General features: G+C 39.8%; 1 protein-coding gene across 2 annotated transcripts in view; it reads right to left on the bottom strand.

Annotated features, from left to right (window-relative positions):
* The window catches only part of ASCC3 (activating signal cointegrator 1 complex subunit 3), a 329,389-nt gene extending 320,327 nt beyond the window's left edge, over positions 1-9,062 (bottom strand). For both annotated transcript variants that reach the window (XM_082855647.1, XM_082855648.1), the window contains exon 1: positions 8,822-9,062. The gene's annotated coding sequence lies outside the window, so the exon portion shown is untranslated. The remainder of the gene's footprint in view (positions 1-8,821) is intronic.
* Between the last annotated feature and the right edge of the window lie 9,844 nt (positions 9,063-18,906).

Genomic DNA, 18,906 nt, shown 5'->3' with positions numbered 1-18,906 from the left:
GATAGTTGAAGGAACCTGTAATCCTACTTTAAATTTTCTCTTCACCAAGCTAATCAATCCCATTTCTTTCCATCAATCTCCCTCATTAATCCCTGGCTTATATCCTGTCACACAGAAATATGTAGAAACATGCATGAGAACTATATACACCAGCTTCAAGGTAATGGATTGAGAGGCAGCACAGAAGTGACAAAAGAGGGAAAAAAAACTAGCAATACTTTTCAAAAGAGAAGAACTGAAGCAAATAAGGCAAAAATTACTACTTGTTAAATCTGTACGGCAAGTATAGGAGTGTATTACATTATTTTCTGAAAATTTTCCATATTCTTGAAATACTCCACAATTAAAAGTTTTAATTAAGTTTTAAATAAACACAGAAGCCTAATAAGAGAGAGAAGAGTTGTGAAAGCATCAAACTGAATGTCTGCCAAATCGCAGGTTCTGAAAGCACTACTGAAAATGCTCAGGCTTATGAGAGACTGAACGCTGAACATCTGGGTGCTCTTTTAATATTGCTACCCATAATGTGCTTCAATTCCATTTAACCCAAATCAATTCTGCCATTTTCAATCCAGAGTCCATTCTCCATTCTCCTTAGCATAAAAGAAAGAAGAGATCAAGTAGTTAATGAACTCTATATTCTCTTTTAACATCCTAGTAACTGCCCCAAGAAACACACTGTTGAATGTAGCTTAAAAACTGTTTTTGCTAACCTTTATGTTTCTTCAAGGATACGCATCACAGATCCCACAAACTCTCTTTTCTTTAATTCATTCTTAGTTCGTGTACTCCTTCTCCATGTTCAATTTATATTTTTTAAAAATATTCTCAGGCACAGCAACATCAGTTTCTTGAGATACCTCTCTCTTCTTGATCATCAGAGTTATGTATGAATACACCATCAGTATTACATTCTCCAGAGACCCAGACTCTGAAGATCTACCTTTGTGTTTATACTCTCAGACTATGAATCATACAAACCTTTTTTTCTAAATTACAGTTGCCAGATTAGCAGATAAAAATATAAAGTCAGAGTTAAATTTGAATTTCAATTAATTTTTTAGTATAATATGTCCCATGCAATATTTGGGACATACTTACATGGGATATATTTATACTAAAAAAATTACTTGTCGTTACCTGAAATTCGAATTTAACTCTGCATCTTGTATTTTATTTGGCAACCCTACTCTGAACATTCAAAAATCTGTATTCCTTCACTCTTCTGGCAAATACTGTATCTTCTAAAGTCAAGAATAATAGTTAACAAGAGGTCTCAAAATTTTTGAAATAGGTACCAATTCTTTAAAAGTTCAAATGAGAAAAATGAACAAAAAGTAAAAGATTAGACAAGTCTGTAGTGGTGACACATTTTAATAGATCATTTGTGAGGGCAGCTGCAAAGACCTGAGAAACACCAGGTTCACCAGGGTGAAAAAGTAAACTTCAAGATGGTAATCTAACTAAAGAAGACTGAAGCCTAAAAAATCCCACAACGATCTGGAAAAGGAGGTGTTAACTGAAGTGTTCTTTCTTCCACTTTTTATTCAGCACTGATTAAAAAAAATTATACTGCATCTGGTGAAAATACTTCTACCCATCCATTAACTCATTCATTCAACAAAAACATTCAGGGACTTCCTGGTGGCAAAGTGGTTAAGAATCTGCCTGCCTATGCAGGGGACACGGGTTCGAGCCCTGGCCCAGGAAGATCCCACATGCCACGGAACAACTAAGCCCATGTGCCACAACTACTGAGCCTGCACTCCAGAGCCCATGAGCCACCACTACTGAGCCCACATGCCACCACTACCGAAGCCCGTGCGCCTAGAGCCCATGCTCCACAACAAGAGAAGCCACTGCAATGAGAAGCCCGTGCACCGCAACAAAGAGTAGCCCCCGCTCGCCGCAACTAGAGAAAGCCCACGCACAGCAACGAAGACCCAACGCAGCCAAAAAAAAAAGAAAAACATTCAGTGGGGACACAGTGATAAAGTTGCTGAAGTGAAAGTCCCCTCTCTCCTTGTTAGTAATATTTTCTTCTCTATTGGATGATTTCCAAAACCCCAAAATATGCTGTAGCTGCTCCCATATTTAAAAACTCCACAGCCCTTTTCAATTAACACCCCACTTTTTTGATCGCTATCTACAGCAGACACTCCAGTCCTATTAGGCTTTAACCTGTACTATTCCACCGAAAGAGCTATAAAGGTCACAAATAAGCTCAACATTGCCAAATTCAGTTACTTCTCAGTCCTTGTTTGATCCCTGTCAGGAGATTTTGACCCAGCCCTTCTGAACAGTTGCTTCACTTGGCATCTAGGACACCAATATGTCTTGTTTTTTCTCCTACATTATCTCTTGGCTCTTTCCACTCTTCTTGGTTCCTCCTCATCCTCCTATCCTTTAACACTGCTTTGCCCCTAAGCTCAGAGTTCAGACCTTTTCTTTAGCTACAGTCATTCCCCATGTGATCCTTCAGTCTCAAGGCTTTAAGTATCATTTATATTCTAACACCAAATTCTTATCTCCATCCTGCGCATCTCACCTGTACTCCAGATTTGTCTACCCATGCCTCTTCCACATCTCCACTTAGATGTCTAATAGTGAGCTCAAACTTAAAAATGTCAAAATTTATCTCCCATGCAAACCTCCTCTTATGGTCTACCTCACTTTAATAAATCACAACTCCACTCTGCCTGCTGCTCAGACCAAAAAACTTGGAGTTATGCTTTACACCATCCACCTTATCAGTAAAGTCTCCCAATTCTACCTTCAAAATATATCCAGAATCTGACCACTTCTCATCATTACCATCTCTTCCCCAGTTTACTGCAATGGCCTATTTAGTCTCCCTGTTTTTACCCTTACTCCCTAACAATCTAATTTCCACATATAAACAAGAATGATTCTTTTCTAAAACAAATAACATTGTGGCTCTCCTCTGCTCAAAACCCCCCAAAGGTTTCCCATATCTCTAAGTAAACTTCACAACTCCCAAGGCATCTGGCTTTCTCCAACCTTTTGCTTTGATCCCCTGTAACTCTCCTCCTTGCTCATTTTGGGGCATCCACACTGGCCTTGGTGCAGTGATATAACCATACCAAGCAGATCCCTCTGGATGAACACTCCTCCCCCAGATGCCACAAAGGTAGGTCCCTCATTTCCTTCAGGTTGCTGCTCAAACATCTCTTTACCAGAGACGCCTTCTCGGACCACCCTATCTAAAACAGCACCCTTTCCTTCATCCTTCTCCTGCACCCAACCCACTTTACTTCAAGGCACTTATCACTGTGCTTGTTGTCATCCAATACAGTAAGATCCCCACAAGGGTGGGGACTTTGCTTTGTTCACTGCAGTATCCAAAGAACCTAAACAGTGCCTGGGGCCTCGTGCAGTCTAGGTAAATATTTGTATAATGGCTGGATGGATGGACTGACAGGAAGAATAAAGGGAAGCCAAAGCTGCCACAAAAAAAAAGAGGCAGAATTTACAGGTCTGGATTCCTATACATTTATTTTTTGAAGCTTATATCATCTTTATTTCAAGACCTCAAAAATATAGTTTCACAGAAATTAGCTTAATTATTTGATTAATCTATTTCAGTCCCTAAGAAAAGAGGTCTTACAAACAAGGAAGTTTACTCAAACACAAAAGAAATCAAAAGCTACTGTGATTTATTCAACTCATGATGCCATTCTTTTCAAAGAACTTATATATGCAGAAATGTAATTCTTATTTTGGGGTAAGTTTTTTTCAAAATCTCAAGCTAATAAAGTAGAAAAGCAAAAGCAAGGGTAAAAGGATAGTCAACAGTTGCTAGAAACTCTAGGGTAGGAGTGGGCTCAGCAGGAATATCATAGTAGAAGAATGCAGGAACAACTTTCACTCAATTGATATTTCTTAACTAGTATTTCCACTGCATGCTGGACACCAGGCTGGGTGAACCACAGTGAGCAAAATCAATCTGCTACCTGCCCTTGCGAAGCTCACAGCCTGGTGGGGAAGACAACCCAATTAAATAAGCTATCTCAATACAAACTAAGACTGCTATCTATAAAAGGAGGCAGTAATGAGTGTTATCGGAACACAAAGCAGGTGCATCTAGCCTAGCAAGAAAGGAGGTTGGGAAGGAAAAGCAGCTTTCTTACTTGAGACTTCAAGGATGAAGTGTTAGGTAAAAAGGGCAACATATTCCAGATGAGGGGTGAGAACATTTCACACTCAAGGAACTGAAAAGATGACTGGAGCATAGCAGTCAAAGAGTATGTAATGTGGCAAGAGATGGAGTTGGAGAGATAGGTAGGAATGAGGTCATGAAGGGCCTCATAAGTTATGTTGTTTAGAAATTGTTCTAATAGTAAAAGGAATCTTCAGAAGAGTTTTTGACTTGAGCTGTGTTTAATAGACATTACTATGACTGCAGTACTATGGACCACAGGAAGGCAAGACCTGAAGCAGAAAGATACTAGGAGGTTGCTGCAGTAATCCAGATGAAGAGATGAAGATGAGGAGATGATGGGTTCCTGAAACGAAGTAGTGGTAGTGATTTAGAGAAAAGTGGAGGAATCAGGTAATTCAATTAAATTTATTTGGCTTACTCTGATTATTTCTATCTGTGGTGGGGAAGGAGGCAAGGACCTCAGCTGACCTCCACATGTATAGATCAGGTTGATGACAGAATTCACTGAATTAGGGCTCAGAGTTTTTCTTGGGTGGGGGGGGGGGCAGTTAGGAATATCATGAGTTCAATCTCGGATGAGTTGAGTCTGAGATGTCTGTATGACATTCAAGTAGGAACGGTCAGTAGGGACTGAATATTCAGGTGTGAAGTTCAGGAGAGAGGTCTGGATACAAACATTGAGAATTATAAGGAGTATCATGGGAAGAGATAAAAATCACCCAAGGATTTGTGTGAAGACTAAGAAGACAAGAACAGCAGAAGCTGGAGGAACATGAGACTTTACAGAATAAATGGGTAGAAAGGTCTATAAAGGAGATTCTGAACAACAGGAGGCCAAATAAGGCCAGGGTGGTGTCTCTGAAACCAAGGAAAGGATAAGTTTTAAGGAAGAGGTATGGTCAACCATGTCAAACGCTGTCAAGACATGTGGTAAAATGTCCACTGGATATAGAATTTTAGCTATATTCTTCCAGTGTTCTGTTTCTAATAAATACAAACAGAGGAGTTTTCAAAACCTGGTGTTCAGCCAAGCCACCCCTCAAATTCCTTAAGGAATTTCATTGAACAGTCTCCCAAAGCCAACATCTTGACTATAATCTCCAAGAGTGCAAAAGTGATGTATGTCTTCTTTTCCCTGGTACCCTGTATGGTTCTTGGTCTGTGCCAAAGAACTCAGTAAGTATCTGTTCAATGATGTGTACTCAGAGTATTACTGTGAAGCTTTCCAGAATTGATTTTTAGGTTATTCTTTACCACACCAATCTTCAGAGTAAAAGCATTGCTAATATTTTTGCAAAGCTTCCTTCACTCCTTAAAGAACGCTGAAAAAGAACGTTTAGTGAGCCTCCCTGGTGTTAGAGGTACTACTTAAAGCAGGTCTCATTTTAGAAAATATATGTGCACTGGGAAAGGATGCACTGAAATTATTTTTGAAGATGGTATACTGTCATTAATTTATTCTTATAAATCATTTATGTAGACTTTTATAATTTTCTTAAATAAAGATTAAGACATACTTATATCTATCAATATTTATAAATAAGAGTAGCATTTATCATTTTTACGTTGTTCTATTTGATTGGCTTGTTGGACATTTTATTCACTTTCAAGAATTTTTCTACAAGGACAAGTTGTCTCATTGGTAAGCAAGGATTTCCTCACCTGGAATGGAATATAAATTTTCCTTTATCAAATTCATATGCCATGTTTCTTAGCTACACACAACTGAGTAACTTGCTAGTTACTGACTTCGTTTGAAAATGACCTAGCAAGTCTTTGAAAATGCTGGAAAACATTAGCAACTGCCTCCCTGACTACTCCATAATCCTGAGATAAACTACCTTCCTTCTTTTGAAGTTCTGGTGTAATAAGATAGATATTATCCAAAATTAAGAGGCTCTTGAATTCATATGCTTTAATATAGAAGTTCTTCACAATATGAATTGGTGGCACTGGAATCACTTGGGAGTTTCTTGAAAATAGACATTTCTAGACACCATCCCCCAAGATTATGATTCAGCAGTTTGACAATCTTTGGTTTAGTCATTAAATAACTAGGTATGAACTTCCTTCTCTTCAACTATAAATATTTCTTGTCAATTATCTTATTAAAACATATCCTGAGAATGCTTACCGTTACCGGTAATTGTCTTACATATTATATCTTTAAATCATGTACCTCTCAAAATTGCACCCTTATTTTCCATGTCAGTTCAAACCTTTGATAATGAATGCAATTCCTAAGAATTATCTATAAAGAGGGAATCACAGAAGTGGAGGAAAACTAGTCAAAAACTCCAAAACAGGAAGATAAAATGGGAATCTATCTTAATTTACAAAGGTCTCCAAGAGTTATTCTATTCAAATAACAACGAGGAGAGACAGACTGTAGTAGGAAGAAGCAGAATAAAAATAAAAAGAAATTAATTCAGATGCCAATTTTTGTTTGATGGTAGAAAATCAAGCTAATTTCTCAGGATATCAATTTTCTGATCAATAAAATGAAGAGGAATAACAAAATGATTTTTTATGCCCCTTTCAGGCTGAATGATCTGATTAAAATCAGAATACTCAAACATGGGTTGAATTGCATTAACTCTGAATCACAGAGACAGTTTCAGAAATAAATTAGGACAACCTATAAGACATTACCACAGCCAACGCAGAGCTGGAAAATGAACAAACAATAGACAAACTCACTTAAACATACTTGCTCATCTACATGCAAAATACTCAAATGAGATGGTACATATTGAATTAATGAACATCTATATGGGTCTGTCAACTATGTGCTAAGTATTATACCAGGCAAAAGAAATGAGAAATAAGATCCAGTCTTTACTTTAAGTAACTTTAGAGTATAACACACAATGCCTCCCTTTGGATGATTACTAAATACATATTAGATACATTATTCTCTCCTCCTTGGTAATTATGCACTTTTTCTTTCCATAAATGTCTTTGCTGTAATTTCAGTTTCAGGTAGATATCTGCTCAAAGTTGAAAACTGTGTCACATTACATCAAGATTATTCTGTACTAAAAGGGCTCATGTTAACTACCTCCCCATGGAAGGTACTATGGGGCAATAAATTTACTTCATTCAACAAGTACTATACATTTTCCTCATGAATATGCTTTGTGCATAGAATGCTTATGAATTACAAGTTATTAACACATAGATCACTCAGACCAATGTAAACACTGGAAAAATAAAGTATTATTTTTCAAGTAGAAACTGATTTCCAATTGTGAATTTTACAACTAAACCAACTTTGCAAAAAGAAAACTTACTCCTCTTAACTGGCAAAACACTCGCATGCATACCATCTTTTTGATCAAAGGCAAAATCAAGTCATGCTGTGCAAGTAAAATAATCTGCTCCTCTTTCAATGCCACTTACATATAAACACTGACAATAATTTATTCTTGCAAAAAGCCTTGCTTAGGTCAACTAGAGATCCATGACATGAGGAGGAGCCCTAGTCCAGATTCTCTACTAAAAGGGTGATGGACTACAGAAAGTTCCATAAGTACCGACATCCTATGTCTCTTGATTTCCTAGGCCTAGCATAGTGCCTGGTACATATGAAGACATAAATAAGTGAATGACGAATGAACAAAAACTAAAACTATTCAGCAGGGATCACAACTTAAGCTATGAAAAATTAATTCATTTAAATAATATTATTTAGCTTACACTTAACTGGTATCTCTAAGAAGCATTTTTCTTATGCAAGAATATTATTATAATTATCATTAAAAATGAAAGATACATGAAGAGAAGCACGATCCAGAGTGGAATCAAAAGCTGAATTCTCAACTTCTGAGAGCACTTTGAAAATCAGAAAAGTGATTTCAATCTATGAAACATGCAATCTGGTGATGGTGACCGCTCTTCAATCTAATCTTACTTAGGGAAAGAAAGACAAAAAAAATGATTACTAGTTTGAACTACACATGTGATACCATTCATATAAAATTTTTAGCTTCCGCTAAAATGTTTCTTTTAAACTAAATAGCAAAATACACGAACACACTGCAGTCAATGAATGAGTTAATGTGTGATAAGAAGCCTATTTAAAAGAACTGCCCACGTACCCACAACACCTCAGCACGCTTGCACATACAACACTTATTTCGAAGTAACATTCTAGACTCCTCGATTGCTAAATTCACCATGGTCCACTCCCCACCCACTTTATTTACTTTTCAGTGTGGAGGTAAAAAACACAAGGAAGCTGATTTCTCTCCCAAGTCCACGTGAAGAAAACGAAAAAGTTACTACATTTTGTAACGGGAAAAAAACACACACAAAAAAACCCTAATGAAAATAAATTACCCACGCACAGGAAAAATTTTAAAAAATTACCCATCTGGTCATCACGTTGTGGCCTAACACCTTGGCAACATGTGACTCTGGTTCATTTTTTGATTCCCACCCCCACCCTACAAATTCCATGAAAAGGACGAGACTACCCGAGACCACAGACAAGTCTCCGGCCCCGAGAGGGATGACAGGTCCGGGCTTGCCTCCGGGGCCGAACGGGAATCGTCCAAGGGGCACCCTGGCCCCGCCTCCTACCAGCTTCTCAGGGCCGCAGCACCCCTTCTCCTCCTCCCACTTCCTTCTCCTCACCTCTCGGCCCCGGTTCATGCGCTTCCCATCTCTCCGCCAGCTCCTGCCTCCGCGCCTCCCTCCATTTCGGTTTGATCTTTACTTCCCACGCCGGGTAAGGGGTGGAGGGCAGTGCAGAGGATGCCAGCGGGCAGCTGCCCCGCCGCGTCCTAGTCCGCACCCCACGCCGGGCTTGCCGGGTCCCCTCCAGCCACGGGGCAGGGTACGCCAAGACAGCCGGACAGCCGGACAAACCCACAGACCCGGAGAGGAGGGAGGGGGCGGAGCAAGCGCGGGCCTACACGTCACCCGCCCGCAGCGGCGCCAACGTCTGCACGTCGGCTCCCCCAGCCCCACCCCCCCGCGTGCGCGCGCCGCCGCCCCGCCCGCCGCCCGCCCAGCGCTGAGGGGGACCAGGCCTGCGGCGAGGGCGCGCCCCCGGGCGGGCGTGGGCGCGGGCGCGCACGTTCCCGGGACTCGGTGTCTGTGAGGTGCCCTTGCGAGGCAGGGCCTGCCACCTCCAGATCGCTACCTGAGCATTTTTCCCTGCAGTTACTTGAGTCGGCTCCATCTTCTCCCCGCCCTTCTCTGTGAGGTGAAGACACGGAGGAGGTAATTCCTATTACAGGTAAAGGAGAGAGGAGCCCTGAGTATGAGTGAAGAACCAAGTAATTGTCATTGTCATCGCCAGCCAGAAATCCTGGCTGCTGGTCACTTTATATACGGTCCCTTCCTTTCAAGTCCCGCCTTCCTTAAGCTTTCTGGATTCTCAGTTTAGTTCTCTTAAAGTTACCTCTTCTAGTCGGTCCTTTTGTCGGACGAACCCCACCAAAAACAAAATGCCTGAAGATTCCCTGGCTCAACTGAATCAGGAAGATGACATTAAGAAAAATTAACCTCAAGAATGTGCTGTATGTGTGTACAGTTCTAGGCTAAAAGCCGGGCATGCAAAGGCGGTATGAGTTAATAATGTGCTGTGGCTCCTTTTTTCACTTCCATACCCCTCTCGAAAGGAATGTGCCTTGACACCTCATAGAACCGTGTTTTATAGAGAGGCAGCCAATAGTGATCCAATTATACACTTCACTGCCCAAACTACTTCTGTAGTTCTGCGTTCAGTTCTAGATCAGGCACTTTAAGAAGACCTCAAAGAAGTTGGAATTATTTCAGAGAAGAGCAAAATGATGAAGAGTGCTCAAAAGCATGACAAATGAAGAAGTACTCTTTGAACTTAGGAAGATTCTCACAGAAGAGAGAAAGCTACTGGGACTATCTCTAAATATGTAAAAACTCATCATGTAACATAGATTTGTTTCATGTGGTCTCAAGAGATGCAGACTTGAGGGCTTCCCTGGTGGCACAGTGGTTGAGAGTCCGCCTGCTGATGCAGGGGACACAGGTTCGTGCCCTGGTCCCGGAAGATCCCACATGCCGCGGAGCGGCTGGGCCCATGAGCCATGGCGGCTGAGCCTGCGCGTCCGGAGCCTGCGCTCCGCAACGGGAGAGGCCACAACAGTGAGAGGGCCGCGTACCGCAAAAAAAAAAAAAGAGAGAGATGCAGACTTGAGAGGAACAGATTTCAGACCCTGAAAAGAAGATCCCCTTCTAGCACTCGCCAGAGGTGTCTGCTTTAGGTTACATTGATGCCTTGACGCCTGGATTTGACTTTAAGTAGATTCTGAAGGCTTACTTAATAGGAACTAGGTGCGGGGGAGACAGGCATCAAGAGAAGAATTAGTTGATGGTTTTGTTAAAGGCGTTTACAGCCTTGAGAGTCAATCAGTTCATGGTTCCAGCCTTAGAATTTACAGGTTAGCTCTGAGACAAGTCAAATGCATCAAAAGGTAAAAAATGCAAGGAGGCTATATGATAATGAGAGGTACTAACAATAAGTTCTAGGAGTTTACATTACAGATTGTTCTCATCACAGTTTCAGAGACTTAGGGGACAAGAAGGAAATCGAAAATAGACTGCTTAGAACTGCCCTGTCCAGTAGGGTAGCCACTAGCCAAATATGAAAATTTATACTTGAAATGTGGCTGGTCCAAATTGAGACATGCAGTAAGTGTGAAATACACACCAGATTTCAAAGATTTAGTACAAAGAAAAAAATGTAAAATAGCTTAATTCTTATATTGATGACATGTTGAAATATTTGGTAGATATTGGGTTAGTATATTAAAACTAATTTCACTTATTTTCACTTTTTTAATTTGGCTACTAGAAAACTTTTAAATTACGTAGGTCGCTTGTATCCTGTTTTATTAGATAGTCCTGACCTAGAAGGAAATATACTTCATTGAACTCTAAGAACTATCTTTGTACCCTTTGTAGTCCTTGGGGGATTTTCCAAAACATTAATGGAAAGACAGTCTGATGACAAGATTCCTCATGAAGAGAAGGAAGACTGTCCATAAAATATGCCATGAGCAAAGACAAGGAAACAAGACTGCAGATGCATTCTGTGGTGAGTAACCTGTTTGTCTATAGTGGAAGGTTCTTATTAGAAGGTAGTGACAAAGTCAAAATTGGCTAGAAACTGGTCTGTAAGGAGAGACTCAACTTTGAATTTAGTTCTATAGGCAGTCGGGATTTGGCAGTTACCAACTGGGATTGTAAGATTATCTTGGCAATATTGAGTATAGTGGGTTGAAATTAATGGGTGGTTGGGCAACCAATTAAAACTCATTGTACTTAAAAATGTATTATACCAAAAAATGTTCAATAGAGGGTTGATTTAAATAAATTATAGCACATCTATAAAGTGGAATCAATTGATATGGAAACATATCAAGATATACAATTGAGTAGTTTACAAAACAATATATATACAATATGACCCCATATATGAAAAATTAAATATGTATGTGTATGTAACTAGATCATTTGACTAAAATTACCTTAATTATTCCAAAATTGTCTCAAAAACAAAATCTCAGGGTGGGGTATTTTCAGTGGCTCAATGAAGTCATCCATGTTTTTGGCTCTTTCATGTCTGTGTTCCATTATATTAGCAAATTAGCCCTTCAGTCTCAGCCTTTGTCACCTCATGGGTTGTTGGCATGGGTTAATAAGCTCCAGGCTCATTTCCAGCCCATCAGTCTCTTAGTATCTCAGTATGTAAGACCAGTAGGTCTGCCCAGCTCATTAGTGTCCCACAGCCTTAGCTTATAGGCCTCTTTTGGTTTTACCTATTCTCAGTCCAATGTCCTGCCATCTTCCCTACCCCAGCTTGCAACATTGGGTCTTAAAAGTCCATCTTTGATAGACCCCAGTGCAGTTCCTTACCTGGAGCTGACACTTAACTGCTGGAGGACACCGAATAATAAAAGACTTAATTCTAGGGGCTTCCCTGGTGGTGCAGTGGTTGAGAGTCCGCCTGCCGATGTAGGGGAAACGGGTTCTTGCCCCGGTCTGGGAAGATCCCACATGCCGCGGAAGGGCTAGGCCCGTGAGCCATGGCCGCTGAGCCTGTGTGTCCGGAGCCTGTGCTCCGCAACGGGAGAGGCCACAAGGGTGAGAGGCCCGCGTACCACAAAAAAAAAACAAAAACAAAAACAAAAACTCAATTCTAAAATAAGCCTCCCTAAACTTTTTAATGAACTGAGTTGGGAAGGAAAAAAAGATCACTACCATGGCAGACTGTTGGTTGCCTACCCAACCACCATTTTTGTCCTCTTCCTCACTTAATAAAATGAATTTGTTAAAGTTCCAAAGAACTAAAGAAATGTGAGCTCCTCCCATTACCCTGGTAGTAATTCTATTTCTGTTTGATTAAGAATGTTGTAGAGGTGGTCACATGTCCAAGGGATAGTCAGCTAGGGAGGATTCTGTAATATGTTTTATTCAAATGGCAAAATATATGCTTATAAAATATAGAGAGTTGTTCTTGGGTTTCTGTTCCAGATGGTGAACTTGGCATACCATCTGCCAACTATTCTTTCCTAGACACTACTGAAATAAAAATGTAGAAGTAGAAAAACCAAAGAGTAAATAAAAGAATAAAGATATGTGTGTTTTTATGTATGTGCTTACGTTAAGGAGAGGACAGTAGGTAGAGAAGGGGAGAAAAGTAAATGAAATTTCAACAATTTCCTGGATAAAAAGCTAATAGTAGTGATTTGACTAGTAATAACACCCAAAACGAACACCTAAAAAAATATAGTGAAGACGCTACAAAAGAGTTGGTTGGGAGCATAACAGAGGGCAGAAGTGAGAATAAGGGCTGAAAGTGGAGGTAACATTCTAAATGTGGTACAAGTGAATCAGTCACAATACACATTTCCTTCTCTCATCCATGCACACTGTGAGCAGACAAAGACACATCTGCCACCAGACAAAAACAGAAACCAAGGGCTTCCCTGGTGGTGCAGTGGTTGAGAATCCGCCTGCCAATGCAGGGGACACGGGTTTGAGCCCTGGTTCGGGAAGATCCCACATGCCGCGGAGCGGCTGGGCCCGTGCGCCGCAACTGCTGAGCCTGTGCTCTGGAGCCCACGAGCCACAACTACTGAAGCCCGTGCGCCTGGAGCCCGTGCTCTGCAACAGGAGAGGCCACCGCGATGAGAAGCCCACGCACCTCAACGAAGAGTAGCCCCCACTCACAGCAAGTAGAGAAAGCCCGCATGCAGCAACGAAGACCCAACGCTGCCAAAAATAAAATAAATGAAATAAATTAATTAAAAAAAAAAAAACAGAAACCAAAAAGACCCCAAAGTCTCCTCCAAATTAATTGCACAAATAGTAGAGAAGAAGTGAAAACTTTTATGTTGACAACACAGAGCAAAACCACTATTGTTCTGGCATTCAGAGCCAGCATTCAGAGAGCCAGCTAGCTACTTGGCCACCAGTCCTAAAGTGAAACCTGATTTCTGGCCCTGCCCTGGCCGTGTATTCACAATTTCCACACAGGAGAAAGAGCTGGAAGACATCCTACTTACTAAAAGCAAAGGAAAACCACATCAATGACCAGCTCTTTTTATGAAGGAACATACAGTGAAGAATCAACAGGCAAATCAGGAAAATCACCATTCTGAAAGAGAAAGACAGAGAAAAACAGAGTAACTAACTCCAAAGGAAGCCATTAAAATTCAGGAAATAAAAAAGGACATTTTTTAAAAGCACTCCAATTTATATACTCCAGTATTCAGGATATATTGGATCTATAAGATACAAACCAAATATTCTGAAAAAAGAGCAACCACAGAAGAAAATAGAGTTCCGAGACACTAAAAACATGATTACTTAAATAAAAAATTCATTGGAAGTATTGGAGATAAAAATCAAGGAAATCTAGAACATAAGATATAAAGACATAAACGGAAAACATGAAAACAGATGAGTCATGGAGAGCCAATCCAACCAGCCAATTTAATCAGTAGAAGAGAAAGAGATTTTTTTAAGTGAGAAAAAAAATCAAGAATAAAATCTATGAATAATAATAATAATAAACCTGCAAATTTTCCAAACATAAACATTTTACCAACAAAGGAATAAAAATAAGACCTACTCAGCAGCACTGGATCTAGAAGACAATTACAGAATATTTTCAAAGTTTTAATGGTAGATATTTTTCAGTCTACAGTCCTGTACTCATTCAATTTATCAATTAACTACAAGAGCAAACTAAAGATATTTTCAGATCAGCAAGGATGGAGAACTACAGAACACTTTCCTCTGGTATGATCTTTTAGAAAGTTACTTGACCATATACTCCAGCAAAATAAGGGCAAAAACCAAGAGGAAACCATGGAATTCTGGAAAAGGTGTATCAATCCTAGAAAAAGGCAAAGAAAAAAATCATGGAAGAGTGCCGTGCATCATCTAGAGAGGAAGCAGTGTAGATGGGAGCACAAAGCTGAAGGGTTCAAGGAGCAAGTCTTAGAGGAGGAAACACAGGGGCGGGGGCAGGGGTGGGTAGAGGGGGCGTTCAGTAGAATAGATGGTAAGGTAGGGGATTTGAAAAAAATGAAGTTGTAGTAAATCAAATGGTGCAAGGATAAAATGTAGACAGGGGTAGTTCCTTAAAAGAAATTCAGAAAAGGTATTATCAGGAAAAGGATCAAAACAAAATGTATCCATTATACTTAGGATTGGGAGGAAGAAAGAAAGCTAGCAAAGGAGAAGAGTGGTCAAAGACATAAGTGATAAGCTAAGATATATAGAATTATTTTTTTTTAAGTCATCAACAAGGTTAATTCCTGCTCAAAGTCAAGGAGAGTAGAGACTGGATAAATGTCCTTGGAGATTTAGGTGATTGATGAATTGGAATCACTTTTAGTAACCTGATAAAGATGGAATCATATGGAAATGTAAGCGAGTAAATGAGAAGTGGGAAAATGAAAACACCACTGATAATCATTTTTGTCTAAAAAAGCAAGGCAATACATGAAGAAATATTAGAGTCCGAGAGAGACTTTTGTCTGTGTGTGTTTTTAAGATAGAAGACGAGGGGCAAGGATTGATAAAGGGAAAGAACCTATAAGAAAGAGATGAGCTAAGTAAGGAAATAAGGAGGTAAGGGCAGACAAGGATGCACTGAAGACCATGGGTGAGGTTTTTCTTTATCTTGGTAGAAGGAAGTTTTTCTGTGAGATAGGACAGAAGAAGTAGAAGATGCTTGAATATACAGGAGTAAGTTCAAGGTATTGAGGTATGTGTAGCTATAATAATTTCCAAGTTGAACATATGAAATGAAAGTTATGCATCTTTTAGCAGCCTTGAAATTATGAATTGTTCAGTGGATGAATATTTTTAACTATTTCTTATAAGATAATAAGATACATTAAATTTTCATAAAATATTACAAAATACAAAAGCCAATTTCAAGGATGCAGTCAGGGTTAGGTATGAAAAAGCAACACCACTCAAAGTCAATATAAAATATGTGATGAAAACTACTATTCACCCAGTTCTTATTGGCTGTTTTAACTTGATATCCAATTGATTTTCCCAAATGCCGGGTGATACCCCATGGTCAGTGTGAGAATGCATTTGAGTATATGTTTGTGTGTGTGAATGGGACTTTGGGGAAAAAAGATTAGAGGCAGTTAGCTTCAAAACTAATTTTTAACTAGTCTTTTGATAGCAGAAGCTAGGTCTGGTTGTCTTATACAAGCAAATGATCCACCCAAAGTTTGGGGCTGAAACATGTTTATTCCTTAAAGTACTGTGTGGGAAGGGAAGAATCATTCTGTGCTAAATGTTGCCATTCTATGATTACCCCCATGGATAAGGTGGGAAATTGCTTAAGCTATATATAATGAGACCCAGAATAACAGTAGCTTAAACAATAGACATCTCATATACAGGATGCATGGATGATCCTAGAATGTTGTACTTTCTTTCTCGATTTATTCATCCAGGGACACATGCACCTTCTCATTGCTCTGCCATTTCTAGGGTGTTGTCCTCATTTAATAGTCCAAGATAACTCACAGTCATGACCATATTCCAAGTAGCAGTCCTAAGGAAGAGGAGGAACCAAAGGACATCCCTTGGGAAACTGAAAGTATACCTATCACTCACAGTCACATGGCCATACTGAGTTGCAAGGGAAGCTGGGAAATGTAGTATTTATTTCAGGCAACCCTGTACTAAGTTAAATAATCAGGAGGTAGGAAATATTTGGAGACAAATGTTTCACCCAGAATACTTTCCTTCTTAATTAAAGCAAATATACCGGTATTAAACAGATAAGAATAGCCTCTCTTCCCTTCTTACCAGAACTGAGCCAAAGGGAACAGAAGAGAATGTCAAGAATAACTTTTATCTCTTTCTAACACATAAAAAGTGAGCTAGTAAAAATTGGCAAAATGAAATCCTGAACAGTAATTACTTTAAGGATTAATTTTTCCTGAAGTTTAACCTATTCTTAAGCATGTTCAATGTCGTCAAAGTGAAGTTTTCATTCATTCTACCCACAAGAAATTAAGCATATATCACAAAATCCACACTTTGCTAAGCAGTGTGACACATTCCAAAGAAACACATGATATGATCTCTAGTCTCAAGGAACAATTAAGTGCTGAGTTGCATGATACTTACTTTATGAGTGCAAAAGGAATTCAAAGTAAAGATAGGCTACCTCTGGATACAAGACATTAAAAACCTTTGTGGAAATAGTGGAAACTGAACTGGGCATATAAGAATAGGTAGAACAAAATGTTTCATGTCAAAATTATGAAAGGTTTATTTGTAGGATTAATCCTAGAGAATAAACACATACTGAATTTTAAAGTGCAAGCTGTTGCTGATGGTAGCCTAAAGGCTAAGAATGACTGATTTGGTCATCTATTAACAAGTGCCATTTCTGTTTTTTGCTTTATGTTGTATCCACAAGTACTAACAGAATGCCTGACACATATTAGACACCAAGTATCTGTTAAATAAATACAATTTTTCTTTTACCCTCAGTGTTTCTTTTATTATGTGACAAAGGACTTAACATTTTTCTACTGAGGTATAGCTTTTTTAAAAAACTGAAATGTACCAAAGTGTACAAATCTTAATTGTACAGTGCCATATACCACCTCATGTAACTACTACCCAAATCAAGTTATAGAACATTTCTAACTCTACCAGATATCCTTATGACCCTCCCAGTCAGCACTCAAATCCCCTCACTCTACCGCAGCCACCCCAAAGAAGCCACTATTCTGATTTCTATCAATATAGATTATATTCCTAGTTTTAAAATTCATATAAATAAAATAATATATCACGCAACATTTTTTCAGGTTTTTGCTACCTTGATCTTAATTTGTGAGGCTTGTTGATACTTGAAAGAGAGATTTCCACCCTCCATTTTAAAGTCTTTTCTTATGGAAAAACCCTAGAAAAGTATGGAAAAGGTGTTTAGTAGGTAGTAATATACATTAGAGTTGTCATTGGTCTTTGAACTTCAAAGACAGTTTGTGCTTACTTTAAGTGTAGGCAAGGCCAGCGTAACTCCATCCTGCACTATTATAGTACAGCTTGGTAGTTCCAAAATGACAGTCAAGTTAACTTGCCGTGACTTTTTTACTCAGACAAATCTGGAAATCCCCTATGAGAAGTTTAGGTCAACTACAAAGTTAGAGGCACCATCCTTATACAAAAACACCCTCACTTCTGACACCAACTGCAAGTCTGCAGGGGTATGGGTGGGTGGGGGGTCCCCAAACTACCTCAGTTTCAATAATTTGCTAGAAAGACTCATAAAACTCACTGAAAGCTGTTATACTCATGGTTATGTTTTATTAAAGGGAAAGGATACAGATTAAGATTAGTCAAAAGCAGACACACATAGAGCAGGGTCCAGGAGGGTTTCAAATGCAGAGTTTCAGTTGTCTTCTAGCCACAGAGTCAGGACATGGTACTGTTCTAACATTGATGTGTGACAACATTCACAGTGAACTGCCAATCAGGGAGGCTCACCTGAGGTTGGTGTCCAGAGGTTTTGGGGGGGGCCTTATTATGTAGGCTTGATTGATCGCCCAGTTATTTAATCCCAGTTTCCAGGTCTATGGATACTTTGTGACTCAAAGCCCCCACCCTAACTCACACAGTTGGACCTTTGGAAGGGCCAGCCCCCAACCTAAGACTGTATGGGTGTGGCCAGTCCCCACCCTAGATCCTATTGTTAGACAACCCAGTAGGACCCAAGGCCCTCAGGCAAACGGCAGATACTGTAAGGCTGAGGGCAAAGGCCAGGCCTTCTCTTTGGGCGAACCCCAATTCTTTACTACATAACCCCTAAATCTTCACTTCTCTCACTGGAGAATTTGTTGCTTCTGAAACCTGAAGTTAAATTGTTTCTTCAAAATATTTTTTCTCAATGATTAATTTCATGAGTTTGGTTTTTTTTTGTTTTTTTTTTTCAGTACGCGGGCCTCTCACTGCTGTGGCCTCTCCCGTTGCGGAGCACAGGCTCCGGACGCGCAGGCTCAGCGGCCATGGCTCACGGGCCCAGCCGCTCCGCGGCATGTGGGATCTTCCCGGACCGGGGCACGAGCCCGCGTTCCCTGCATGGGCAGGCAGACTCTCAACCACTGCGCCACCAGGGAAGCCCATAAGTTTGTATATTTATGGATTCTGAATTATTATGAAGTATCTCAGCATATTTG

The sequence above is a fragment of the Leucopleurus acutus genome, assembly GCF_964270905.1.
Source record: "Leucopleurus acutus genome assembly, chromosome: 15".
NCBI classification, from domain to species: domain Eukaryota; kingdom Metazoa; phylum Chordata; class Mammalia; order Artiodactyla; family Delphinidae; genus Leucopleurus; species Leucopleurus acutus.
The sequence above is the reverse complement of the archived record's forward strand: the minus strand, read 5'-3'. Positions and strand labels throughout refer to the sequence as shown.